Below are 24,745 nucleotides of genomic sequence, written 5' to 3' on the forward strand. Positions count from 1 at the left end.
CACACAAACCTTAACACTTCAAGTCAGCTACATCATCCAAAATGGTGTACATGAACAGGGAGACTCCAGAAGTAGCAATAAACATTGTGGGAGCAATACAGTTAATATTCCAGCTAGAATGGCATCATTGGTGAAAAAACAAATACTATCCTAGTAACTAGGATACTCTTAACACTGAAATGGTACTGAAGTACACTGTAATGTGAAATGCTAGGCATAAAATGACTCAGGGTTTGAGGACAATTTACAGCTTCAGTTGTGTTAATTGTGTTTTAAAATAACAACAGGTATTTTAATGCAGCTCACATGTATTTGAAGAATTTGACTGTTGCTGCCATAAGCCTACAGTGGCCCATCTCAGAAGCCTCAATTTGCTAGAAGTGACATATTTTTAACAAAATTGTAAAGACCAAAGAACAGCATCAATACATGTAACTAGACTCAAGAGTCAGCAGCAGTCACTCAACCCAAATGAGAATATAAACATTGAAGACACAGACTAAGGTACTAAGCTGGCATATTTTACTAACTTTCAAAGGCTTACTAAAACTGAAAAAAAAAATTAATAAGTTTTATGTTCCAAATATCCATTCCAAGGATCTTATTTGGTTTACGCACAGTTAGCTTTTCTAACAACCCATACAGATAAAGCATTTATTTTGTTTTTGCAAGCAAAAAGCAGCCCTTCATCAACATATCTCCTACCAAGCATCATATGCCAGTAAATTTATTTTAGCCACAAGTCTTGTCTGCATGTAGCCAAGTAAATGACACAAGTCTTTTGATATTGCTTTTAAAGAACCATAGCCCCAGTATGAAAGAAAGGATAGTTATAGACATCACTCCATTTAAAAGCTGTTATAATTACAGTATTTTATCAATGAAATTTTATGCAGGTTACTACAATTCTGTTTCCCAGACAGTCCCAGGATACCTTGCACAGTATCATTAAGCAAGTGTGCAAAAAGCATCTCCTTTTCACCCAAGACAAGCTTAGGGAAAGTCTCATATTCAAGCTCAGGTGTTCTGGTGTTGCCTTATTCCAGGTCCCCTTCTAAACAGTAACCTTGACTTTTTTTCAGGCATTTTCATTCTCAGACAAGTATTCTATTTTTCTTGTGTTGCTTTTTTGACTAAGAGTTCAAAAGTCTGCTTTGTGTTCCCAACTTCACTGGAAATGACTAGAGCTTGCCTAACAGCTCTTAAAACAGACAGAAGTCTCCCTTAGTGTAATGAATGTACTTAATCTCATGCACCTACATATAAATTAAATTCTCACAAACAGCCTCCTTTTGATGCCTCATAGTATGAGTTTTGTGATCAAAAAAACCCTACATTGTCTAGTAATTTGGGTACATAGGCAGGATAAACCCTCCATGTGAGTACTGCCAGCAGATCTAAACCAGGTAACTAAAGAGTAGAGAGCTGAAGCTCTGTTTTATCAAATATTCAGATTGGCTGCATACAGATAATAAGCTTGCCAATCTCTACAGCTTCAGCTTTTTCAGACTTGGAAAACTTTTACAAATTAATCAAGTTCTGCAAATATTTGATATTACTTCCATATTTTGGGAGCAAATAAAAACCACAAGTGATGTACAGAAACTGGAGAGGAAATAGGAGGGGAAGGAAGATAAAGAAGTCAATGCAGACAGGCGTTGAGGCAGTTCTGAAGGACCAAAGGAGGCACAGAAAGCCTCAGTGGAAATAATGCTCCAGCTATCCAAATAGCTGTCTGATGAGCAGTCACTGAATCAGTTTCATCCCTGAAAGCTCCATAAATAACTCAGGAATTGGTGTGGAAGGCAATGGGAAGAAAAAGGGCGGGGGAATAAAAACCACACTGCAGAACTGCAAAATTTGTCTTGACTTGTGTGGGAGAACTCTCGGGAGTTAGTTGCTCTCTTTCACTGTTATCACTGCCCCCAGAACTGCAGCCTTTTCTGCTTTAAGGAGACAAGAGCATGGTTATAAATGTGTGCTGGGTGACAGGGATGTCACGTAAGGTATGACATCACCCATGTGAAGGTGACACCCTCCTACTGCCCTGCCTTTCACTTCAGCCCCCATTACCAAAGAGCTGAAGACCTCACTGAGCCATCATGGGAATATTTCTGTAGTGGCAATTAGAAGAGGTTTCTGTATACAAAGAATGTATAAGCAAGGGCTTGTTTGAAGAAGTAAATCTTGGGACAGGGGGGCTCCCAGAAATATGTATCAAGCTTGATCCCATATATAACCATGCACTTGAAAGGACAAAACCAATTAAGATAAGCATACAAACCAGAAACAAAAACCACATCGTTTGAGAAATATTTTCAACACAGTATTACTCATATACATTACACTTTTAGTGCAAATTCTTATTCCTCCACCTCTGGCTTCCCTTCCAATCAACAGACATACAACAAAAAGGAAAATAAATGGCTACAGAAGCTACAATCCTCCATATAACACTCCAGTGTTCAAGCTGCAATGAACTTTGTTTTTCTGCTTCTGGAAACTTTTTACAAAGCTTAATAAAAATCCACAAAAGTAACCTTACACATAGGACTGGTAAGCATTCAGGCCTCAATCTGTAGAATGGGTGATAAAATACTCACCTTCCAATTTAAAACACAAAGTGAATGGCAACCCCACACTAAGTGTGAAATTGAAGACTTGCTGCCTTTTGTGAAAAAAAAAAAACACATGAAGGCAGCTGCTAACAAGGCAAAATCATCTGGAACATACTGTTTGTATATGGAACACAGTTGTTGATTAAGCAAATGGAACTGTAAATTTGCATTTGTTGGTTTATCTACAGTCTGTCTGCTATGCAAACAGCTAAAAGGCAGCATTTGAAAAATCCAAAGGAAAGACTCAAAAGACTTTTGGGCCAATGTGTACACAATGCTTTTTCATACCTCTTGTAGAACATGTGCAAAATTAACAACTTCAACTAAAGAATTTCTTTCTGCATAGGCATTAAAGAAACATTGTACTTTTTAAACCCACACACACAGAAAATCATTACATAGAAGACAGCCACAGCACCAGACAGTTTGAAATAGGCAAACAATACTTTACTTTTTCTATGCACTTTCCAGATGTCATTCTAAAGCAAAACAGGAAGAATTTAAGGACCTTTTGATTTTCAGATGAAAATCCTATTCCAAAACAGGATTAGCTGGTAACCTAAAAATATCAGCCAGTAATCTCCAAAAGTCATAAGCTCATGCACCCTAGAAAGTCCTATACCAATCACTAACTAAAAGAAATTAGGTCAGAATTCAAATCAGATCACACTGGAGTAGCATCAATCTTCTTATTTCAGAGCTGTCACATTTTAAATCTTGCATAGTTTCCACATAAATTATTCAAAACTGAGAAGATCTTTCTTTGAACAGAGACTAACCAAAAGTGACATTCCAGTTTAATGCTATAGCTTTAAAAAGGCTATAGCCTTTTTAAACTAAAAAGTTTATCTGCTGTCAAACAAAAGCTACCTCCCAGACTGCTTCAGGGTTTCCTTAAAATTATCTGGGATCAGGTGGCAGACCTTCTGACAATGTCATCTGTCAGTGCAACTTTTTTCTTGGCCAAATTCTGTGCCTAATCTCTAGCAGACTTACCCATCCTACCCACCACACCAGAGAAGCTGTTTCTGTGTCAATTCTTCACATCTAGAGTCCCATGGAGCTGACTCACCCTGTAGCCTGCATTCCCAAGCCTTATTAACTGTATATAAAATACAATAAGCAGCATACAATATCCTCAAATCTTTGAAATCTATTGATGTAAAACATGCAAAAATCAGTGATACCTGTAAGGCTGTGGCAGCTGGAGCTGGCATTACTGTATGTACAAAGAGATTTGGACCCTGAATCTGTTGACAGACACTGCTGATGAGGAGAAGCAGGTAGCTGCTATGGCCATAAAGTTTCAGCTCTTTAGTTTCAGTGTTTAGATGTAGGATGCCTCTTTCCCTAATGAGAACCAGCATGCTATCCAAGTCCTATAACATCTTGAACTATGAAATTCATGCTCTGTCTACAAATTTGTCACCAAAACAAAACCAATTGGATGACTAATGACAGAAAGACTCTAACACTCTTGTTTTCACTAATTTTATGGTGATATTTATAAGCTGTAATGAGCTATATGAATAAGTGACATAAATCCACTTAACACAATGAACTAAAGGGCAAAATAAGAGGTTTCACTACTAATTAAACAATACTTTACTTTTTTGTCATGCAGAATGTATCTCATACTAAATATCATTGGGTTTGACTTGTTATATAACAAGTTTCTGCCTATCCCTGGCTGAGTTACAACAACAATCACAAGTCTACAGGCTGGTAATTCCTTTGGGAAGGGACATTTATTGAGTGCAGTTCAAGAAAATACAAAAAATCCCATGAGAAAAGCCAAACTGAATTTTCACTCCTTGCACAGGTTCTCCAAAAAGGACACCCTACCCAATGATTTAAGTAGTGGCAACCACCTCATCTTTGCTAGCAGAAACAAGCTCCCTTTCCTCATGTGCTCTGAGCCCATCAGAAATTACAGTATGGTCAGCATAACCTGGAACAGGAACAACTGCTCTGTAAACATGGGGTGCTAGCAGAAGAATGAGTTCTTCTCTTATTTGGGCCACTGTGCAAACCACATTGAGCAAGAAGATTTTTTGTTTGACTTAAGTTTTTTTTTTCTTCACTGGATCAGCTTGCTTACAGTAAACCATCTCTGCTAATATCAGTAGCAGTCCTAAGTCAATCTGGATCATGAGAAATACACCTATCTTGCAAGGAGCTATACTCAGATACCTATAACACACTGCTGAACTCTGAGCATTCTGACAAACCCATTTTCATTGCCTTCTTAGAGGCAATGGAGAGAGATCTACTGAGTTCTCTTCATGCCACCATATGGCAGTGCTGCATAAAACCCAGTCAAAACCAAGCACTGCTGTGAAGGTGCCATAATCAACTTCATGCTCCCTCAAGTCAGGATATTATGGATATGAAAGGATAAAGCAAATAGCAAACTTCAGCTTGAATGCAATGAACAATGAAATCCTGTGTGACCCAACTTACACAGCCTGACGTGGAAGAGAGACAGAAGAGGACTCCCTCCTAGCAAGATGGGCTGACAAAAGCATTTGCCAGGATACTTAAACTTTCTTGCTTCCATGTCTGCCAGAGTACTCCTGCTTGGCTTTTCACTTCAAAAACAGAAGAAAAGTTCTACAGAAAAAGTTAAACTTACCCCTTTTCTCTTCTCTCCCCACCTCCCCCTGGGCTACAAATTAAACATGAAAGCTTAGATAACTATACAAGTCATCAAAAAGAGCCAGGCAGGAATACAATTAAATAAACTCAGTATTATAAAACCCAAATTGCAGGCAGGCTGTTGAACATGGGATTCCAGGGTTGATATCAATACAACAAGGCTGCAATCCAAGCCTCAAATTCAAGTTTCTTTAGACACACATATAAAAAATTTCATCTTTTAATGCAGGAAAAGAAAGCCCAAATCTCCAGCTAAAATATGACGGCTCAAGTAATTGTCTAACTTTTTTTCACTGTTAAAAGCTTGCTAATACTTATAATGTTACAAAGCATTAAGTCTCCATTCATAAAGCCTCTTCATTCTGAAATGGGTACAAAGACAAACATTTCTCTTCAAAGAAAGAAGAAAATTCTCAAATATCTTTTCAGATCAAATTAATATTCTTTAGGAGGACTTCTTACAGAGCTTCTCATTTAAGTTACACCCCAGATCCTGTGATCCTTGAGCTACTACTTCCAGGTTTGCCCTTGGAAAAAGTACTGCCAAGTGACATAGCAACTGAGATGGATAACTCTAAAACAACCCTTTTACATTTCTCAGTAAAAACATAGAATCATTGAATAATAGAATGTTAGGGGTTGGAAGAGACCTCTAGAGATCATCTAGTCCAACCCTCCTGCCAAAGCAGGATGACCTCAAGAAGGCCACACAGGAACACATCTAGGAGGGTTTTGAAAGTCTCCAGAGCAGGAGACTCCACAACCTCTCCTGGTCACCCTCACAGTAAAGAAGTTTCTCCTCATGTTAAGGTGGAACTTCCTATGTTCTAGCTTAAATCTATTATTCCTTGTCCTATTACTGCACACCACTGAAAAGAGATTGGCCCCTTCCTCTTGACACCCACTCCTCAGGTATTTATAGACATTAATAAGATCCCCTTAGCCTTCTTTTCACAAGGTTAAACAGCCCCACTTCTCTCTGTCTCTCTTCACAGAAGAGATGTTCAAGTCCCTGAATCATCCTTGTAGCTCTCTTTTTGATTCTCTCCAGTAGATCCCTGTCTCTCTCTTGAAATGGGGAGCTCAAAACTGGATACAGTATTTCAGGTGTGGCCTCACCAGGGCAGAGTAGAGGGGGAGGAGAACGACCCTAGATCTGCTGGACACACTTTTCCTGATGTACCCCCAGGATACCTCTTGACCAATGACCCATGGAAAATTTACTGTCCACTAGGAGTCCAAGGTCTTTCTTCATGAAGGAGTCACTTCATATATGTTATAAACCAAAACCATTTTAGTGATGATGTCAAAATTGTCTTTTCACACAAAATCCACAGAAGTTTGTTACGGCAGCTGTGAAGCATTAACTCATGTTTGCTACTTTCACAGCTTTCTGATCAGCAATATTTAAACAAAAAAGTATTGCTTTTACAAAAGCTTGATTACTCTGTAGTAAGAGGTCAAATGAGCCAACCTGTAAAGAGCAGCTAAGCGAGTGTGTGCCAGTGTACTGTGGACAACTTATCCTTAAAATATATTAATGGAAGCATGCCTGCCCTACTGCAAAGAAAGCCACTGTGCAAGTCATAACTGAGCCTTCCTCCTAATCACAAATATGCAATTTCCTTAACCCTTGGAAATATGTATTCAGAAATTAGGGGGGAGAGAGGTGGTGAGGGTGGCAGAGACAAAAAACCCCACAGATAACTATTTTCTGCCAAGGGCAAAATCAGCAAGAATTCTAAAAAGGACTGAGATTACTCTGAACATTTTAGAGAAGGATGTTCAAGGCCTATTCAGCAAAAGTCCATTAAGAACTGGTAAGCCAAAGGGAGTTTTCCCAGCAGTGATAAATGGTCCATTAAGTAGAACAGGGCGACTATAAAGGAAAAAGTGCATACACATAAGGACAGAAGATGGGACAGAAGAAGAAAATTTTGGAAGAATATCAAGCTCTCTAGATTCAAATAGGGAAATACATTTCCTTCATCTTCCTTATTTCTCTGGAGCTGTCAATAACTGTAATGTATTTTGGATCTTTGTACTACTGCTCTTCAAGACCAACATTGAAATTAACTAAGATTTACAAAATGCTCTAAGTACATACTCTAACATTAGACACTTATTTCAAAATAAAGTTAGTAGATAGATAATGTTTAGTAGGTAGTTAACATTAGTGGGTAGCTTTAATTTCCCCAGTTTTTACTTTGCTTTCCTCATAATTAAGATCTGGAAAACAAACAAATAAAAAAAAATCTTTTTTTAAACTATAAGTGATGTTTTGCCTACGTATTTCTTTAAAGGTCATCATTAATGGGCCATAAAAAAGGAATTTTGACCACCTACATTAAAATCTGATGAATTGTAAATAAAGATCCCAACTGCTTAAATTTGAGCTGAAGTACTTACATTGGAAAAAGAGTATATATTCACCATCTGGTGCACAGTAATTACAGAAATTAAAACTGCATCTCTGTGCCTTGCCTTTAACAATTTTTACTGATACATTAATACTTGATCTTCTTAGGGAACATAATCTAAACTCATGCTGTTAAATGATCACAGGACTATCCCCTGTATGGCGTAAGCAGTTGATTAAGCTGGAATCTTTAAAAACACTTGCTTGTTCCCTTGTAATAATGGAAACAGTTTCTGTGGTTTTACGTCATGCCAATAAATTTAATCTGCAGTCCAGGCAAGTTAATTCCACTCCTGCTGAGTGCTATTCTGATGGATGGCACCACTGCAGGTCATGAATATTCTTTCCTTTTGATTAATTCCACACCACACACTGGACACAGTCTTTTGAGTTATGATGTCTGAACACAATGCTTAATTCCTGTAAAGGGCTAAATCAGTTTTTGACTGTTTGCCAAAATGCAAAGAACTCAGCAGATGTGGTGCAAGTGAAAGGGAGTTTCACTAGGCTTGGCACCGAACTCTGACACTGCTACAGGTATGGCAGGACACTCACCCTCAGCAGTGCATTGTAAGTGGAGTTTTCATGAACATAGCTCTATAGCAAAACTTCTGGATACTCCTTATTTTTGAGGGACTGCTTGTAAAAAAATTCTGCAGCATCAGTAGAGCAGATAGCAGTGACACTATTGAAACAAACGAGCAGTTAGCTTTATTTTTTTGCTTTTTTTCTTTTTCCTCCTATAGCTAACAAGGTATAAAGTTTTACTATTACTCCCATTTCTCCTTTTTTGAAATAAAACTCAAGATGATACAGAGTGAAAGAAGGGTAAGGAAACAACGTTCACAGATGAGAAGAATGGCCACTGCTGCCATCACAAGACCAGGGGAAGTTGCAGGTCATTCTGCCCCTCCACAGTCAGTGAAGGCAGCTGGGCCCCAGAGACCTCAAGACCCAGACAAGAGGGTCCTAGAAGCACAAGAGAGCTGAGCTGAGCCAACAGCTTGGGAACCATCTCACTCCACACTTCTCATCCTACTACTACAAGCCACTCACTCTCACCCTTTCCCTTTGTGCTAGACGTGCCAAATCAAGATCCTTTGATGAGCTGATTTGTGAAAACAAAAGAAGCCTTTTCCCTACATTAGCTTCCTGCTTGCTTTGCAAACCAAGCTGTCTAACAGATGGGTCAGGTGCGTTTCAGAGCTGGTGAACATAAAAAAGGAGAAATTGTATATTTTTGTAGCAAAGAGGTGTTTAGCATTGCCTTCTCCCTCTTGTACTGAGTGACTCAAAGCAACCCCAAAAGCCTCGTCCTCTGTACAGACTACAGAAGGACCTGAGCTTCCTAAACTCAAATTACTGTGAGCTTTTATTTCTTCTTTTCCCTCTCTCCACACTCCCCAACACTCTACAGCACAGCTAATATTAAGCAACCATTAGTGCTCATAACTCATTCAAAGCTTCATCTCTTGTTCTTCCCAATAGTGTTTCCCAGTATAGTATCAGCAAATTTTTTAGTCTCTTCCTGATCATACGAAGAATAACTTACAAACCAAGTAAGTGCTCTTGTTTAGCAGCAGCAGTAACAGGAGCTGATGTAAAGAAAGTGAAATAGTGGAGACAGTGAAGGGGAAAATGTTTTTGTGATTCAATAAATGTAAATCCCATAAAACATGGGATCCAGTATTCTTGGCTTAAATTTCTGAGTGTGACAAGCTGAGGTCAGGAAGACAAAAGCTACTCTGGATCCATCTGGGCCAGGCAGATTTCTCCAGCCAGAAGTCATCACCTTCTCACATCTGGGTATGGAATTAACTTGAGTGTTCCCTAGACATTTCAGCAAAATAAGTTGGGCAAGAAGTAATTGCTATTTTAACTACAAAGCTGGTCTGGCTCTTATGAATAGCACAGTTCAGACAGTATAAACTGGTCCTTCCATCAAGATTGCAGGAACCTTTTTTACCATTATTCTGTTGTCCTTTTCTGGTTCAGCATACTGACATCATGACTTACTATAAAGTACCTGATGAAAGGCTCTGCCTAAAGCTTGAATAGCTTTGAAGTGTATTACAATGGTTACCTGTTTATTTGCCAATATGCAGTTTTCAGCATGAGCTGAAGAATTTTACCATCATGTCCTATAAAGAATTTAAATACAGTATGAATCAGAAGTTGGATTAACAGCACTTAGCTGCTGAATACGAAGTCAAAATAAATCATCTCAATTATGAGAAGTTGCAAGCTGGATTTTTTGGATGCAACTCCTGTTGCTGGCAATCAATTATGCCAATTCTGTCAGAGTCAGGAGTATCAAAGAGCTGCCGCTCGAACATCATTTCCAGCAGCACATACATTTTCCTCATCATTGCATGGTTCCCATTATGAATTTAAAGTGGATATTTCAGTCCTTTTTTCAATTAAAGAAAACACTGTATAAAAAAAAGATTTGGAGATATAACCAAGTTTTTCCTGTTCGCAGGACACCTAGGTGTATCTCTCAGTTTGTATCTCTCAGTTCTACCCAAAATCTCTCTGCCTTCCTCCCCTTACAGACACATGCAGTCACCCTCCTCTTCACTCAGTCTCTCCTACTTAAGACCATTCTAGATGGTGCTTCAGGAAAAAAAACCCAACAAAAAAACCCCAAAAAGCCAACAATAAAAAAAAAAAACTCAAAAAAACCCCAACCAAACAAAAAAATAATCAATGAAACCCCCCAAAAAACACCCCTCCCCAGAAAACACCCACACCCAAAAATCCCTAAGTAAGCCACACAAGTGGCTAAGTAAGCCAACTTCCTCTCCTTCCCTGCAAAGAGTTTTATATCATTTGAAACTAAGAAAAAAAAGAACCACAACTCTGAAGCAATCTTAAACTTTTTTCTCCCCACCTCACACAAATAATGAAGAATTACGGTGAGATTTCTTCTAAGTGCTTAGATTAATGCTTACAAAATTGTTTTGTTGTGACAATTTGTAAACTAAACCAAGGTGCAATAAAGCATGAATTTTAAATTGCTATATGTTTGCATATATTCATTATGCACAGCACCACATGTCAAGCAGAGTCTCTGAAGGTAAATCTCAACCACGTGATTACCACTGAAGCAACAAGACAGAGAATAAAGTAGACAAGTGATATATTTAGTTTCATCCTATCCTTGTCCCGAGAGGAAAGTGTTCCTTCTAGTGTGGGAAAAGAAGGAGAAAAAAACCCCCAGAAAACAAAGGCATGTTTTTCCTCCAACACTGATGACCCACTTCAAACAGTCTTATATAACTATAAAACGAGATTATATTTGCCTTGCCATGGGTTTAATCTTATGTTTTTCAGTCTGAACCACATCAGAGGATTATTTTTGTCACCTGGCTACCATAGTTTTCTGAACTTTCTTAGCTTAAGTAATTCTGCCCTCTCCATTTTTCAAATAAAGAATAAATAAATTTTTAAAAACCACAAAAAAAAACCCACAAAAAAACCCAAACAAAAAAACCCAGACAGACAAATCTGGTGAGGTAATTTTGCACTTTGCTGAGCTGCACAAGAATTATATAAGCTGAAGCCATGTAGCTATGCTTAATACCTGTCACCCTATCCTTAAATTTTCACCAGTCCTGGTATTCCACCATGCTTATCCAATCCATGCTCTTTGGCACGTTGTCAGGCATTCACATTCAGCTTTTCTCCCTCCAGTGCTGGGAACACAAGACAGTTCTTAGAAAACACATACAAATTAAAGCATTTTCATGAAATGAAACTTTATTCCAAAGAAGTGCAGAAATGGATCCACTTCAGTCTGGATGCTTTCTCTAGAAAAACTTACCATTAACAAATCTCTTTGCCACTGCAATACAAAGTAGCCTAGATGTTGTTCACTGTTGTATGGGTAAAAGAGGACTAAAAAAACCCAAGTCACTTCTAGCAAAAAATCTTGCAGTGTGCCAACTAAAAGCTCCTTCACACACTACACAGAGATTTATATAATTTTAAAAAAACACACAAGTGTAATGAAGTATCAAGACAAAGATGCAAGCCCAGTGGAATTATTTGTATTGCCTGGTTTCCTTCTGGACCTCAGCATCCATTTTCCTATCTTGCAGGAGGAAGTATTGTCCTAGAACCAAGTTAATGCTATCTAGGTAAAGGCACAAGATGTGAAATAAGCCACAGCTCTAAGAGATGAATACTCACATATAAATATGTACAAAAAATACACTTTCAGACAATAGTATTGAAAATTATGACAACGCAGCAGTTAATGTAAAAATTAATGCAACCCAGCAGTTAATGTAACTGGATATAAGGCTGCCAAAAAGGTCACTTACAGCTCTGAGCAGAACTTAAATGGTCTTTAAACAGTACTGTAGTATTTGTAGAGAGGAAAAGAGAGATGGCTATGCTGACACTGCCACAGCTGAATGCAGTTCTTCACTGTTTGGTCATAGGCAATGAAGAGGAAAAGACAGGCAGAGAGACAAAGGAACAGATTTTCTAATATGATGAAAATACTTATCCTGTCTACTCACTGGGGAAATACGCTGACAAATTCATCTTTATAAGATAAGTTGGTACAAAAAGCCTCTCCATGAACTCTGTGCTACTGTGCTATGCTGATTTATCTTTGTAACAGCCACATTTGACAGACCTGCAGAACTATTTAAGGCATTATCTTAGGGCATTTCAACATCCCAAACAGACCATTTGCTTTGTAAACAAGAACTCAAGGCAAGACTATCCTACCTTGTGTCAGATCTTAGCATACTGGCTTACACCTGCAGAAAGTAGCTGAACCTGTAAGAGTCTTCAGAATTTAGAGGATTTTTCTTCCATTTTAACTTAAAAAGTAAAACCAACTACTGCTTCATGGCACATTCACAATTCAGCATTAGACACCTAAAATCTGTATACAATGAAAGTTCAAAGAGAGACTCAAAAAAGCCAGCCTACAAAAGGAGCAGATCAATTATGAAAAGCCAATTGATAACATGGATTTACCAGAAATTTAAGAAAATAATAATTGAATAATTGTCTACATTTTTTGTCTACATATGATGCCTTGCTCTGCTCAGCTTTCCTACGCCCCAACAGATAAGGTAGACAATTTAAAGTAGCCAACTTAGATTTTCTTCATGATATTTTCATTGTTTATCCAGATTAGCTTTTTTGGGGGGTATAATGGAAGCCTTAGAAGAGGCTCCTATATAAGCATTTAGGATAATCAAGCCAAATAAATTACTGCAATCGCATACTGAATGTATTAGCAAAGATATGGAAGTCAGTTCTGATGCAAATAATCCCCAGGGTAAAAAACCTGTAAATCCAGACAAAGTACAGGACACTCAGCAATTACTCACATCTTCATCATGCTACTTTCATTTTCTGTCAGTCCAACACATGTGTAACGTGGGTAGAGAGTCAGACCTTCAGTAAAAATGGCCTCAATCATTATAGACAGATGCTTGAAGTCAGCTGAAAAAGCCACATCAGAAAAAAAATATAAGAAAGGACTCATAAGAAAGCCTTACTGATGTGACAAAGGAAAAGATGCAAGATAACTGGCCTTCTGAAGGCATGCAATCCTTGCCTGAAATCTGCTGGTTTGGTAACAAGGTAATAAGCAATCCAACAGAGAGGTTCTGCTTTGTCTTATATCTATTACTAGCTGAGAGCACAACTCTGCAATTTACCATTCAGAGACTTCATCAACTTTGACTTAATTGCACAGAAAAAAACCTCCATGCAGGTCTGTTGTGCGGGTGTGGTGGGATATGTAGTTCTGCTTTAGTCTAATTCATGAGGTTACTGAGTTGGGCAATACAAGGGCATTTCTTAAACGATTTCATAAAGAAACAGGTTACACAAACATAAGAAAAAAATCAGAAGTACACTTTTGGGGATGGGAAGGAATACATGAGATAAAGCTTAAGTGTAATGTGTGTGAAAAAATGTCATCAAATTGTAAAATCTCATCCTTGAAGATATCAGGAGAAGCAAGGCAAAAAACATTCAGAAGACCGTATTAATAAAGTTAATTTGCTTTTTTACAGGCACAGCAGAGGATACCCAAAACAATTCTCACACACAACTGAAATCCAGCCTGACCAACAACAAGAAAACCAAACCCAAAATAAGCATACTTAAAATTAAGAGATAGATGAGTTTTGGAAGCGATTATATTCACTAAAATCTTCACTATCTAGTGGAAGGCTGTTTCCAGTACTGAGCAGAAAATACATACACTGCCTGCATAGCTCTTGAAGGTCAAATGAAAAGAGAAAGCAAAATGCTTAGCCCTTTGGTCTTTCAGGATGTGGAACAGCAGAGGCAGTGGTAATAGCAATAATTAAGCACCAGTGACAAAGAAAAAAGACTTCAAATCATACAAAATAGGGAAGGAAGGAGACAGACACAAACTAAGATAGAACATGAAGTATAACCAAAACCCTGAAACCCGTTGCACAGTATTCTAGAGAATTTTAAACCTGTCTCTCCATTTTTTTTTTTTTTAAATCAGTTTTACAACTGATATACTGGTGTAGTTTCTTATATGCTATGTAGTTTTTTTTACAAGGAAATAAAGATCTTAACACAGTAATAAACTGGGCAACTGTCAGCAGTGCTCTCAGCCACACTCAAGACTAGTGAGACCATGATAGCAAAACAACAAAAAAAGCATGCTAATAACATTTGACAGATTTCTTCCTTCATTTATCAAATAGAAGAGTGATAGAGCTAGTCAGTAGAAAATAGACACTGAAAAGGTTTTAATACTGCATTTCTGTGGCCTGGACATTTTTATTCTGAGCAATAAGCTTGATCCCTGTAGTACATGGAAGGTGAACATGATTAAAACTGCAAGGTTCCCAGAGTAATTTCTGTCAAACTGAAATGCTGCATCAGCAGCCTTTTTAATGAAATGCCAAATTTTAATTACATGAAGAATAAGGTGGGGAACATATTTCAAAATACTCTGTAACTATTGCAAGGGAAAGAGTACACCTCCATTAAAAACTTTTTATAACACATATCCAAAATCAATAGCATGACATCTGAGTTGTACATCAGGAATTTCTACAGTGAAAATGAGTGTTATTTTATTTCTTTGGATAAACAAATATATGTTGATGGTACTTACATAGAGTAAGTCATTTTGGAAGAAACCAAAAACAATCCAAAATGTTATTTTGCTATATAAAACTCAAGCCACATGACCTACTGGACAGACCATTAGCCAATATTATCTCTGTTAACCAAACATTTTAAGTAATAAAAAGCCAATATTATAAATTAGGTTGAGGTTTAAGCAAACCAAGCAAGCACTGTCACCGAAGGCAACATCTTTATCCCTTCTCCAACCTCCTTCCCCAGCTTATGCAGCTAAAAGGTGAAGAGCACAACCAGAAAACATTGTTATTCTGAAACAGGGCTGGCCAAATGCCAGATAGCCATTTACAGCCACAAGAGTTTGTCAGGCACTTTATTGTACTGCCACATAAATGCACTGATAGGAAATGGGGACAGCTTGGTATGAGAGCAAAGATTGCATTGGAGTGCAGTCTCGGTGAAGAGAAGGAAGACTAATGACATCCCTGTACAAAAGCACCACCAAATGCTGGTGTTAATTCTCCTCTGATCAGAGCACAGAAGAGTTGATAAGCATAAGGCACTACAAATTTAATTAAAAGACCACTGAGTCACACAGAGTATTCAGAACACCATACCCTGAAGTACCAGGTTATCAGTTGGACAACAGAATTCAAGTTTACCAGATCCAGTGAGAACAATGCTCAAGGGCAGAAAAAGACTCTCAGGTACAAACAACAGTCTGAATAGAGTCCAGGACAATTCTAACAAAAAAGAGTAGAAATGGTGGGGGGGGGGGAAATTAAAAAAATCAGATGTTCAAATACAAGGAATGTTGAAAACTTGTACTTCAAACATAGGGAAAAAAGCCCCTTGCTAATTTATTTTTTTTAACCCCAGGGTGAGATATTGCATTCTTTGGATCTCTATCTAACCCCCATCCCTTTTTATGCAAAATTTATGTAAAACAGTTTCTCCCATATATTTAAATTATAATACTATTTTTCAAGTGCAGCTTTTAAAAAAAGGTGTAATTTCTTCCATTTACAAGGGTCACCATTTTCTTTGCTGTAGGTGAGGCAAGATGCACACCAATATCTCAGTACATAAGAAAGTGTTGACATGTTTTAGGTAACATAATCAATACTGGCATCCTTCTGTAACATTACCCAGTGCACAAGCTATGCAACTGCTACATATGGAAACTGCTGTGCCAGGAAACCAATCAAGGTACAAAAGCTTTAAGAGAAGAAACAGAAGCTAAACCTGTTACAAGCTTTTGCTCTGTATCAGCTAGTACAGCCCTCTAAGGAAATTTTAAGTGCACACTTGGGCCTTACTGTACTAGTTTCAATATAAAGAGGTTTAAATAGCATCAGCTCAAAAGGAGCTTAAGTAAACTGGAATATGGCTTATACACCAGTACAGAACTTTACCCACTGCACTTAAAACTCTCATTAAAAATACCCACTCCTTTCAATACAAACTGATGGCACACAGACACACAGACACACACACACAGTGTTGATGCAACAACTGCTCACTCACTGGACGCTCAGCAGCAGGCAGGGATCAGATAGTGAAATGAAACTGCAAACTTCCAGCAGGCAAGTACTATCATTTTCACAGAAACTCATCTCTGCTGCTAGTAAACAGAAATTTGTGAAGCAATGCAGCTCAGAGGCCAAAACCCTAATCCATTTCCAGCCTGAAGCTCTTTCCTGCTCACTCAAATATTACTTCACCTATCTCCTTGAGAACATCTGGGGAGAATTTCATCTAACCTAACACAGGTCAGCTGAAAGATGAAACCTTTTTCCTCAAAAGAATCCTGGCAACCTATAAGGTTACCAATTCAGAACCCAGGGAGAGTCACTTGAGAGACTCAAAGATTAACAAGTGAGGTGAGAAAGTAACATCAACAAGCTTCCCCAGAAGTCTCAAACCACTGAGACCGAGATTCAGATAGACATAAAATAATTTTGTCAAGTGCTCTTGCAACTCAGTTTCATTTCTATCATAATTTAAAAAGTCAGAAGTTTTGATTTTTCAGATTTAATAATTTCTTGAATGTATGATTGCCAAAGTACTGAAAAGATCTGGGGAAGTGCTGCACCACTACAGATCACTGTCTTATCTGTAAGTAGCACAGCTAATCAGTCTCAAGAGAAGGTAAACAAAGAAAAATATTCAAGAACTGGCTACAAGGATGATTAAGGGACTGCAACACCTACTTACCTTCTGAAGAAAGACTGAGAGATGTGGGGCTTTTTAGTCTGGAGAGGAGAAGACTGAGAGGGGATCTAGGTAATGTGTATGAATATGAGGGCTGTGTGTGGAGAAGGAAAGGACAACCAATGGATTCAAGATAAAGCACAAAAAGTTCCACCTCAACATAAGGAAGAATTTCTTTACTGCAAGGGTTAGAGAGCCCTGAACAGGCTCCCCAGAGAGGCTGCGGTGTCTCCTTCTCTTAAGCCTTTCAAAACCCTTCTAGATGTGTTTCTGAGTGACCTGCCCTTGTTTTTTGGTCCTGCTCTGTCAGTGGGGTTGGATTTGATGATCTTCAGAGGTCCCTTCCAACCCCTGACGTTCTGTGATTTATAAATATACTCAACTGGCTTCTAAGAAAATAATTATTAGAAATACTGATCTAATGTTTTAAAGTATAATCATAACATATTCATATAACTTGATTATAGGCTCTTAAAAATAGACTAAGCATTCAGAACTACTTGATTGTACCTAGAGTAAAATAGCTGTTAGCTTGAGCAGAAAATACACTGGAATCATTTGCAGCATGCTTCTCCCACGTTTGTTTGGGTTTTTTTTTTCCAGTCTAGTAAAAGAAATGTAACTGTATAACACAAATAGATGTCAAGCACAAACAATGATACTGCATTTCACTGTGTTCTTTTAGGATCAATACTACTGATTAAGAAAGCCCATTTCATGAAGAGAAATACAGGGACAGAAACTGATAATTTTCACAAGAACTTAGAGAAACAAATAAATGTGCTAATGAACTAATTGCAATAATGTAGCTCTAATAATCTGGTGAGGTATCCTCTGCAACCTAGACTGAAGTCTCAGTGATAAAGATTGAGATATCTTTGTTTCTTTTTTTCTCTACACAGTGTGTTCCACATCCTTTTCCTGTTCTATCGGGTGAGGAGACATAAATACTGATTTCACTGACAAAATCCTACCAAAACCCAGGAGTGACAGTTCTTAGCTCTATCTAAGGAGAAAGAAAACCATTAGATACTCTAATTTGGCTACAAATTTATTAAAATTTAATGTCCAATTTGTAAATTTAGCAAACTTACAGGGAAACATTTTATGCTTTTCAAAAGCTTTTCTCAAACCACTAATTTTCCAATCCTCTATATATTTTTTCCGACTTCTTCCTGACCTCTCTGGAACCTATTTCCACAATTTCTAGATAACAAGTATATATTTCAATATTTCCTAGCTTAAATTCCACCAACACACAGAGACTGAGATATAGTAATTTTTCTGCCTCTCCTCACTGCAATCATGCCTTTAAAACCTTCACAGCCCAAGGTATCAGACTGCTTGCCTGCTTGTTCTTTAAACATCTTATAGCTACCCAAAGAATAGTTATTCATATTGCAGCCCATCTTCCTGCCAAAATCATATCTGAATCCATTGTTTTACAGTAGCCAAATCCATTTTTTCCAGGATTTTTAGCATGTTTCAAAAGCAGACATGCTGGATGGTTTTGGAGAATTCTCTTGGTTATTATTTTTATTTTTGGTAGACATTTACCTCTGTACGGAATAGGTGGGAAAATTTCTATCCCCATAGAATGCACTAGTACCTGGAGAGAACACTGTTGTCAAACTCCTTTACATTTATTGCAAGAGTTTGACAAATAGCTGTGAAAGTTCCTATATTTAAGGGCATTACAGGTTTTTCCTAGGCATGGAATATATCTGCATAGTTTATCTTTTTTTCACAGAGAAAACCCCTTTGCCAAGTGGCTTAGAAATTCCATGATCAGGCGAAAAAAAAGACACAGCAAGATAATATTGCATATTCTTTCTAGAAAAGAGGGCCCATTTTATTGAGCAGTTCATATCAAAAGCAAGGCAGAAAGAAAACTCATCCTGAGAATCTGAAGATGACAAAGATCTGTTTGGCACAGTTTGCTGAATACTTCCAGGCAGATTTTCTGCTTTCTATAATTATTGTTCTTTAATTATTAAAAAAGAGCAAGGCTTTATTACATCTAGGCAGATATGAACAATGTATACCAACACTGGGAGAAGAGAAATATATCATGGTTATGTTACCTGGAAGAGTATTTTAGACATTAGTACTGGAAGCTTTTCTTTGAGTCCAAAAGTTCAGTATCTTGAGAAGTCACACGTCCCAAAAACATTGCTTTAATAAAACATAACCTTGGACAGGAATAATAATTCTCTGCAGTTTTTACCCTTTTTGATAAGTTAGAGTCAGAAAACAATTCTTATAATCATAGATTGCAACAATAAATGTAACACTGCAAAGTTCACCACTAACCCATGTCTAAGTGCCACATTTACATGTCTTTTAAATCCCTCCAGGGATGATGACTCCACCACTTCCCTGAGCAGCCTTTTCCAGTGCCTGAAAACCTTTCCAGTGATGAAGTTTTTTCCTAATATCCAGTTTACTACTAGTATCTAGCTGGTAAGGACTTCCTAGGACCTCGATACAGGTTATATAAAAATGTACCAGTCACAGTGCATGTATGACTTGTCAGTTTCCCAGGGAAAGGAGGAGCAAACCTTAACAGGCAATGTAAAGGAAGAAGCAATAAACTTCATTACCTAACTCTAACAAGAGTGAAGAAAAGGTTTTGGTTATAAAATAATTCCAGGGAAGTATAACCACAAAGATTTATATACAAAGAAATGCCACAAACTACAAATCAGGTGCTGCATGCTACTTGTAAACTGTGAAAGTCCCTTTGTCTAAAGGAAAAGGTCAAAAGAGGTAGTTGATAGCTTTCAGAGATTATAGGCTTTTATCAGGATATAAAAATCAGTAAGACAAATGTCAGTAGGTTAGACTAATAAGCAAGGTTTAAGAGTTTATAGTGCCTGTGGGATGCATGAAGAAATACAGTTAGCTAACAGGAATAAGAGAACCTTGTGAAACTCAAAGGGACAGGATCATAGGCTTCTTAAACTCATACAAACCATAAATAATACATCAAAAGAACCATAGCATTGAGTTAAGGTTTCCTCGTGAAAGCTCTGCTACTCTAAGAGGGAATCCCTGTCCCCCAGACTAATTTTCTTTTCTCTGTTCTTTCACTGTCTCCCTAGTACAGAAACTGCCACAGACATAATGAAAACACTGTAATTTTAGCAGAAGTTCCCCAAAGGAGCAACATTCTGGCCTGATTGCATGCACAGACCTTGAAGGATTCACCTGATTAAAGCAACCAAGACTTCTTGCTGAAAGAACAAAACACCACACATTCATTTCACGACAGTTGAACTATTCCAGCTTGAATAGAAGAATAAGGCTACCCATCATGATAAAAGTTTGCATTGTCACTAAACGCTGCTCTCTCACATCTGGGAGGCTGTGTCAGCACTTGTGTCACCAATTCTCCATCTTTACAGTGGCTCCTCTCCAAATATCATCCAAACAAGAGGGAGCAGATTAATTCAAAACACTTCACTGAACTAATAAAACTCTAGTCACTTGTTCTTTGTGGCCATGAATTGCAGTATGCCAGTTACCAACTCAGGCAAACAAAAAAGAAACTGTAAAAAAAAAAAAATTGATGTCAGAAGTGATAAAAATCAAGCCACTAACAAAACATGATCTGAATGAGACTTAACTCCTCATACCAGTTATATTTCATTGTATTATAGGTCTTGGGTCTTCAAGAAATGAAACAAAACAGAAAATGAAGCCTTTTAAACTTCACTAATACATGCCAATAACAGGATGCTAAAAGAGGAAAACAAGGTTTTTGAATGTGTGCACACACATGCAAATCCAAAATTCCTATTTTTCTTCCAAAGTGTGGAAGACAAAAGATTTGGGTTGCTTGGGTTTTTTTGTCTCAGTGGATGTGCATATGTGATATATGAAATAAAGAGATGCATAAATACTAACTCTGCAGAGGAGTACAGAGAGGAATAAAGGGTGACCTTATTCCACTCCAATCAGTTAACATTTTTTTTAATTGAAAATGCAGTAATAGCAAAAAACTGCTTCACTCCTGAAAGAGTTTCCACTCATCAGATTCCCAGCTGATTAGCAGTGTGCAGCATGTTCATTTCCTTCAGCAGATGCTTCTGATGGCTGTTCCCAAGAGCTGCTGCTGGAGCACCATTCTAGATCCAAACTGGGCTAAGCAAAAGAGTTCTGCAGACACTTTAGAAATAATGTGACATAAATGCAGATGCTATCAGAACCTGGGGTTTTTTTGTTTTGCTTGGTTTGGTTGGTTTTTTTGTTTGTTTTTGTTTTATATTCATCATATTGTATTTCTCTCTATTACATATTTAAGAGACTAAGCAGGCACTACACCAGACAATCTGTGGGCAAATAACCATAAAGTATTAGTTGCTCCTGTGTCTCCCTCATCAATGCTTTTCCTACCAATAAAACTGAACTAATTCTCCCATTCTGTCATGAAACACTAAGACTTTAGATCTCAGTCTCCTCAAAACCTGAATGCATTCACATAAGCCTTCAAAACACCTATCATGCAGCTAATAAGTTACTGGATCTGTGAAGGGCAGTTAATGCCAACTACTCCTGAAGTTCTATTAAAATTTTGGAGCCAAGATGAGGAAGAAAACTGCATACAAAGCTATTTTATTATACAGAAGAAAAAGCAGAGTGCGCTTGTTAGATGACAGGCACACTATGCCAAAAACATAACCTTGCAAAATAAACAAATACATAAAAATCAACAAACACAACCAGCAATTAGTAAATTCTACATATTATGTCAAATATAGAGATTGATGGTATAAAGCTTCTTTTTTTTAAAAAAAAAAAAAAAAAGCAATCAAACAAAAATCCCCAGCAATGGAAGGGAAGGACATCTGGTTGGAGGGAGAACAATTTTCTTTATTCTGAGTAATTTTAGGAATTTAGAACACTTTTGTTATTTTGCCAGATTCTATTTCATGAAAATGATTAAGGATTTTAAATGATTTGCACCCAGTGTTGCTGGCTGCTTCCTAAGTTTTAGGCAGTTTAGTCTTGGAAGCTTAAACAACCTGATCTTCTTATACTCAGTCACTTTGACTTTCAACATCTTTTCAGTCTAGGCTGTATAAGCTGCCTTCCTCCTGGACAGCAAGGTGGATTTATCATGTAGAAAAGGAGAAGCATATGTTCTTATTTAATCCTTATTCTGCTCATACAATATAAATCCATAGTCAATATTACAGCAACAGAAAATAGCCTGCATACATTGAATTATGAAGAACAGAATCCTTTCATTAAAGGATTCATTCATTACTGCTCCATGGGCCATTTCAAGACTCAACTATTCCCTCCATCATCTTATACAGGTGAAAAGCAGAAAGCAGTAGTGAAAGTTACCTGATGCATAACAAAACCACCAGAAAAAAGGTGCAGGGTTCTTTCCTACTACCAGGCTTTGTGCAGCCACCAGTAATTATATGAACTGTGGGTGCTGCCACAAGCAGAGTTTCTCATGAAGAAGTCATTACACACAGATAACGAAGCAAAAATCTAAATCACCCGATTCAGACTAAATTGGACTGAGTAACCCCAGGCAAAATGGCTTCAATAATAAAAAACAAGAACTAACTGGTTCCTCCTTTTCTGAAAGCTTTTCAGACTTTTATGAAATTATAGAAGTATTTGGAAAGAACTGAGATCACCTCATTGATTTGGGAGTAAAGACATTCCCCTAGTCTGAAAACAACTTCAAATGCTCTCCTCCTGAGGACAAAGATTAACAGATACAATACCAGACATTATTCCCCTCACCTTACCTACATTTTCTACACAACATTGTTTGCTGAGATAAAGTACCTGCACTGCACTAAACCAAAATTTATTCCTATATTTAGGATTATGAATCATGCTGTTTAAAATGCTATCATACTATTTCATGGGGCAAGGTAACAGCTTTTTAGACAACTCAGGCTGTGTACTAGAATAAAATGAATCTTACGAGTGTGCCTTTATTTAAAGAGTGTTCTACTCTTCCTGCAGTTATCAGGAGACTGATGTATCAAGACCTAATGCAAGAATTAAGAATTTATTCTCCTAACTTTACTGACCACGATGCCAGGAGGAGAAATAAGCACTCAAAAAATGAGACTGATGCTATACCTTATCTAGAAAAGATGGAACCTACACTCCCTACATTAACAGTGAGGAAAGCCTTTAACAAGGTTTAGTTCCTCAAAGGTGATGCTTCTTTTCCCTTAACTATCATAAAAAGTAAGTTCACCCTAAATAGTTGCTAAAACTCAAGGGAGACAATAAAACGGCCGCCCAAGATTCTAGTTTAATGTACATCTGCACACCTATGCAACCACACCATGTCAGCCACTGCTTTTCGCAGACAGACACAGCCCTGGGATCAAACTAACACCGACGTGTAAGAAATATTTCCAATCTAAAGCTCAATGCACCGCTGGCGAAAAAGTAGCAGACATGGCAGTGCCCAGAGCACAGCTGGCACAGAGGTGACAATTTTCAGGAGCGTTTTTCTCAAATGCACTTCCTCGAGGTTTACGAAGTCTAAAGGAGAAACGAAACCAGCACCGGGTGGAAGCCAGAGCTTGTCAGCGGGATCGTAAGGGGAAAAGATTTCAAAAGACTCTCGCTCGAAATTCATCCCCCCCATCCCCGGCAAACCTTGCCACCCGCGCTCCAGCCAAACCTCCGCCCGCGCTGCTCGCCCCCCAGGCTGCGCACCGCCGCCCAGGCACACGGACACCCCCGGGCTCTCTCCGGAGGCACCTCCCGCTCCCCGGCTACGTTGGGGGGGCGGCAGTCGCCCGACCGCGGAGGCTTTCCCCGGCGGGCCGGGCGCGGAAGGTCGTTACGCAAGGTGACGGGGGCGGCCGGGCCGCGGCAAGCACGGGCCCCGCCGCACCGAAGCGGCAGCCTCGGCCATTCCCCTCTCTCCCTCCTTCCCTCCCGTTCCGCACCCGCCGCCGGCCTCGCCCCGCGGCACCCGGGCAGGCGGCTCCCCAGCGCCGGGCCGACCTCCGTAGGGAGCGATGTGGCTGAGAGGCAGCCCCCGCCCCGCACGGCTGCGGCAGCCGCGGTGAGGGGGGCTGAGGAGACCACTGTCCCTCACGGCCCGCCGAGCCGCGGCGGCCTCAGGGGGACAACGACAGCGGCGCCCACCGCAGCGGGGGTGGGCGCGGCACCACCCACCCCCCCCTCCCACACACACACACCGCTACCACCATCCCCAGCGCCGCCTCACCTCCTCCGGCGCCTCCTGTGCGCAGCCCCCCCGCGCCGGGACGAGCGCATCGCCCATGGTCTTCGGCGGAGGCCGCCGCGGGCTGAGGGACGGCGGCCGCGCCCGCCGTGGGGGCCGGGCCACCTGGAGGCGGGAGGGCGGGCTGGCGCTAAGGGAGCGTCTGCAAAGTGCCAGCCAGCTCGGGGCGCACGCCCGCCCGTGTGTGTGTGTGCAGGCGGCACAGGCGGCGGCCCCCGCGGGCGGGCGTGGGGAGCGCGCGCGAACAGCCCTCCCCGGCCGGAAGCGCCTATGACAGAGAGAGAGAGAGGCAGAGCGAGGGAGCGTGTGCAAAGTGCCAGCCCGGCTGCAGGGCAGCGGCGGGCGGAGGGAGAGGCGCTGAGGGTGGGCGAGCGCGAGAGCGGCCGCGGGTGTGAGGAAGGAGCGGGCACGGCCACGGCCACTCGTTCGCAGCTGCTGCGTCCCGTGGAAAGCGTGCGGGCTGGTTCTGAGGGGAAACACCGA

At 39.5% G+C, this 24,745-nt stretch overlaps 1 protein-coding gene across 1 annotated transcript in view; it reads right to left on the reverse strand.

Annotated features, from left to right (window-relative positions):
* The window catches only part of MGAT5 (alpha-1,6-mannosylglycoprotein 6-beta-N-acetylglucosaminyltransferase), a 114,051-nt gene extending 89,607 nt beyond the window's left edge, over positions 1-24,444 (reverse strand). Inside the window, exon 1 of the mRNA XM_030454480.1 lies at positions 24,245-24,444. The gene's annotated coding sequence lies outside the window, so the exon portion shown is untranslated. The remainder of the gene's footprint in view (positions 1-24,244) is intronic.
* Positions 24,445-24,745: the final 301 nt, after the last annotated feature.

Source organism: Calypte anna, chromosome 7 (genome assembly GCF_003957555.1).
Source record: "Calypte anna isolate BGI_N300 chromosome 7, bCalAnn1_v1.p, whole genome shotgun sequence".
Taxonomy (NCBI): Eukaryota; Metazoa; Chordata; class Aves; order Apodiformes; family Trochilidae; genus Calypte; species Calypte anna.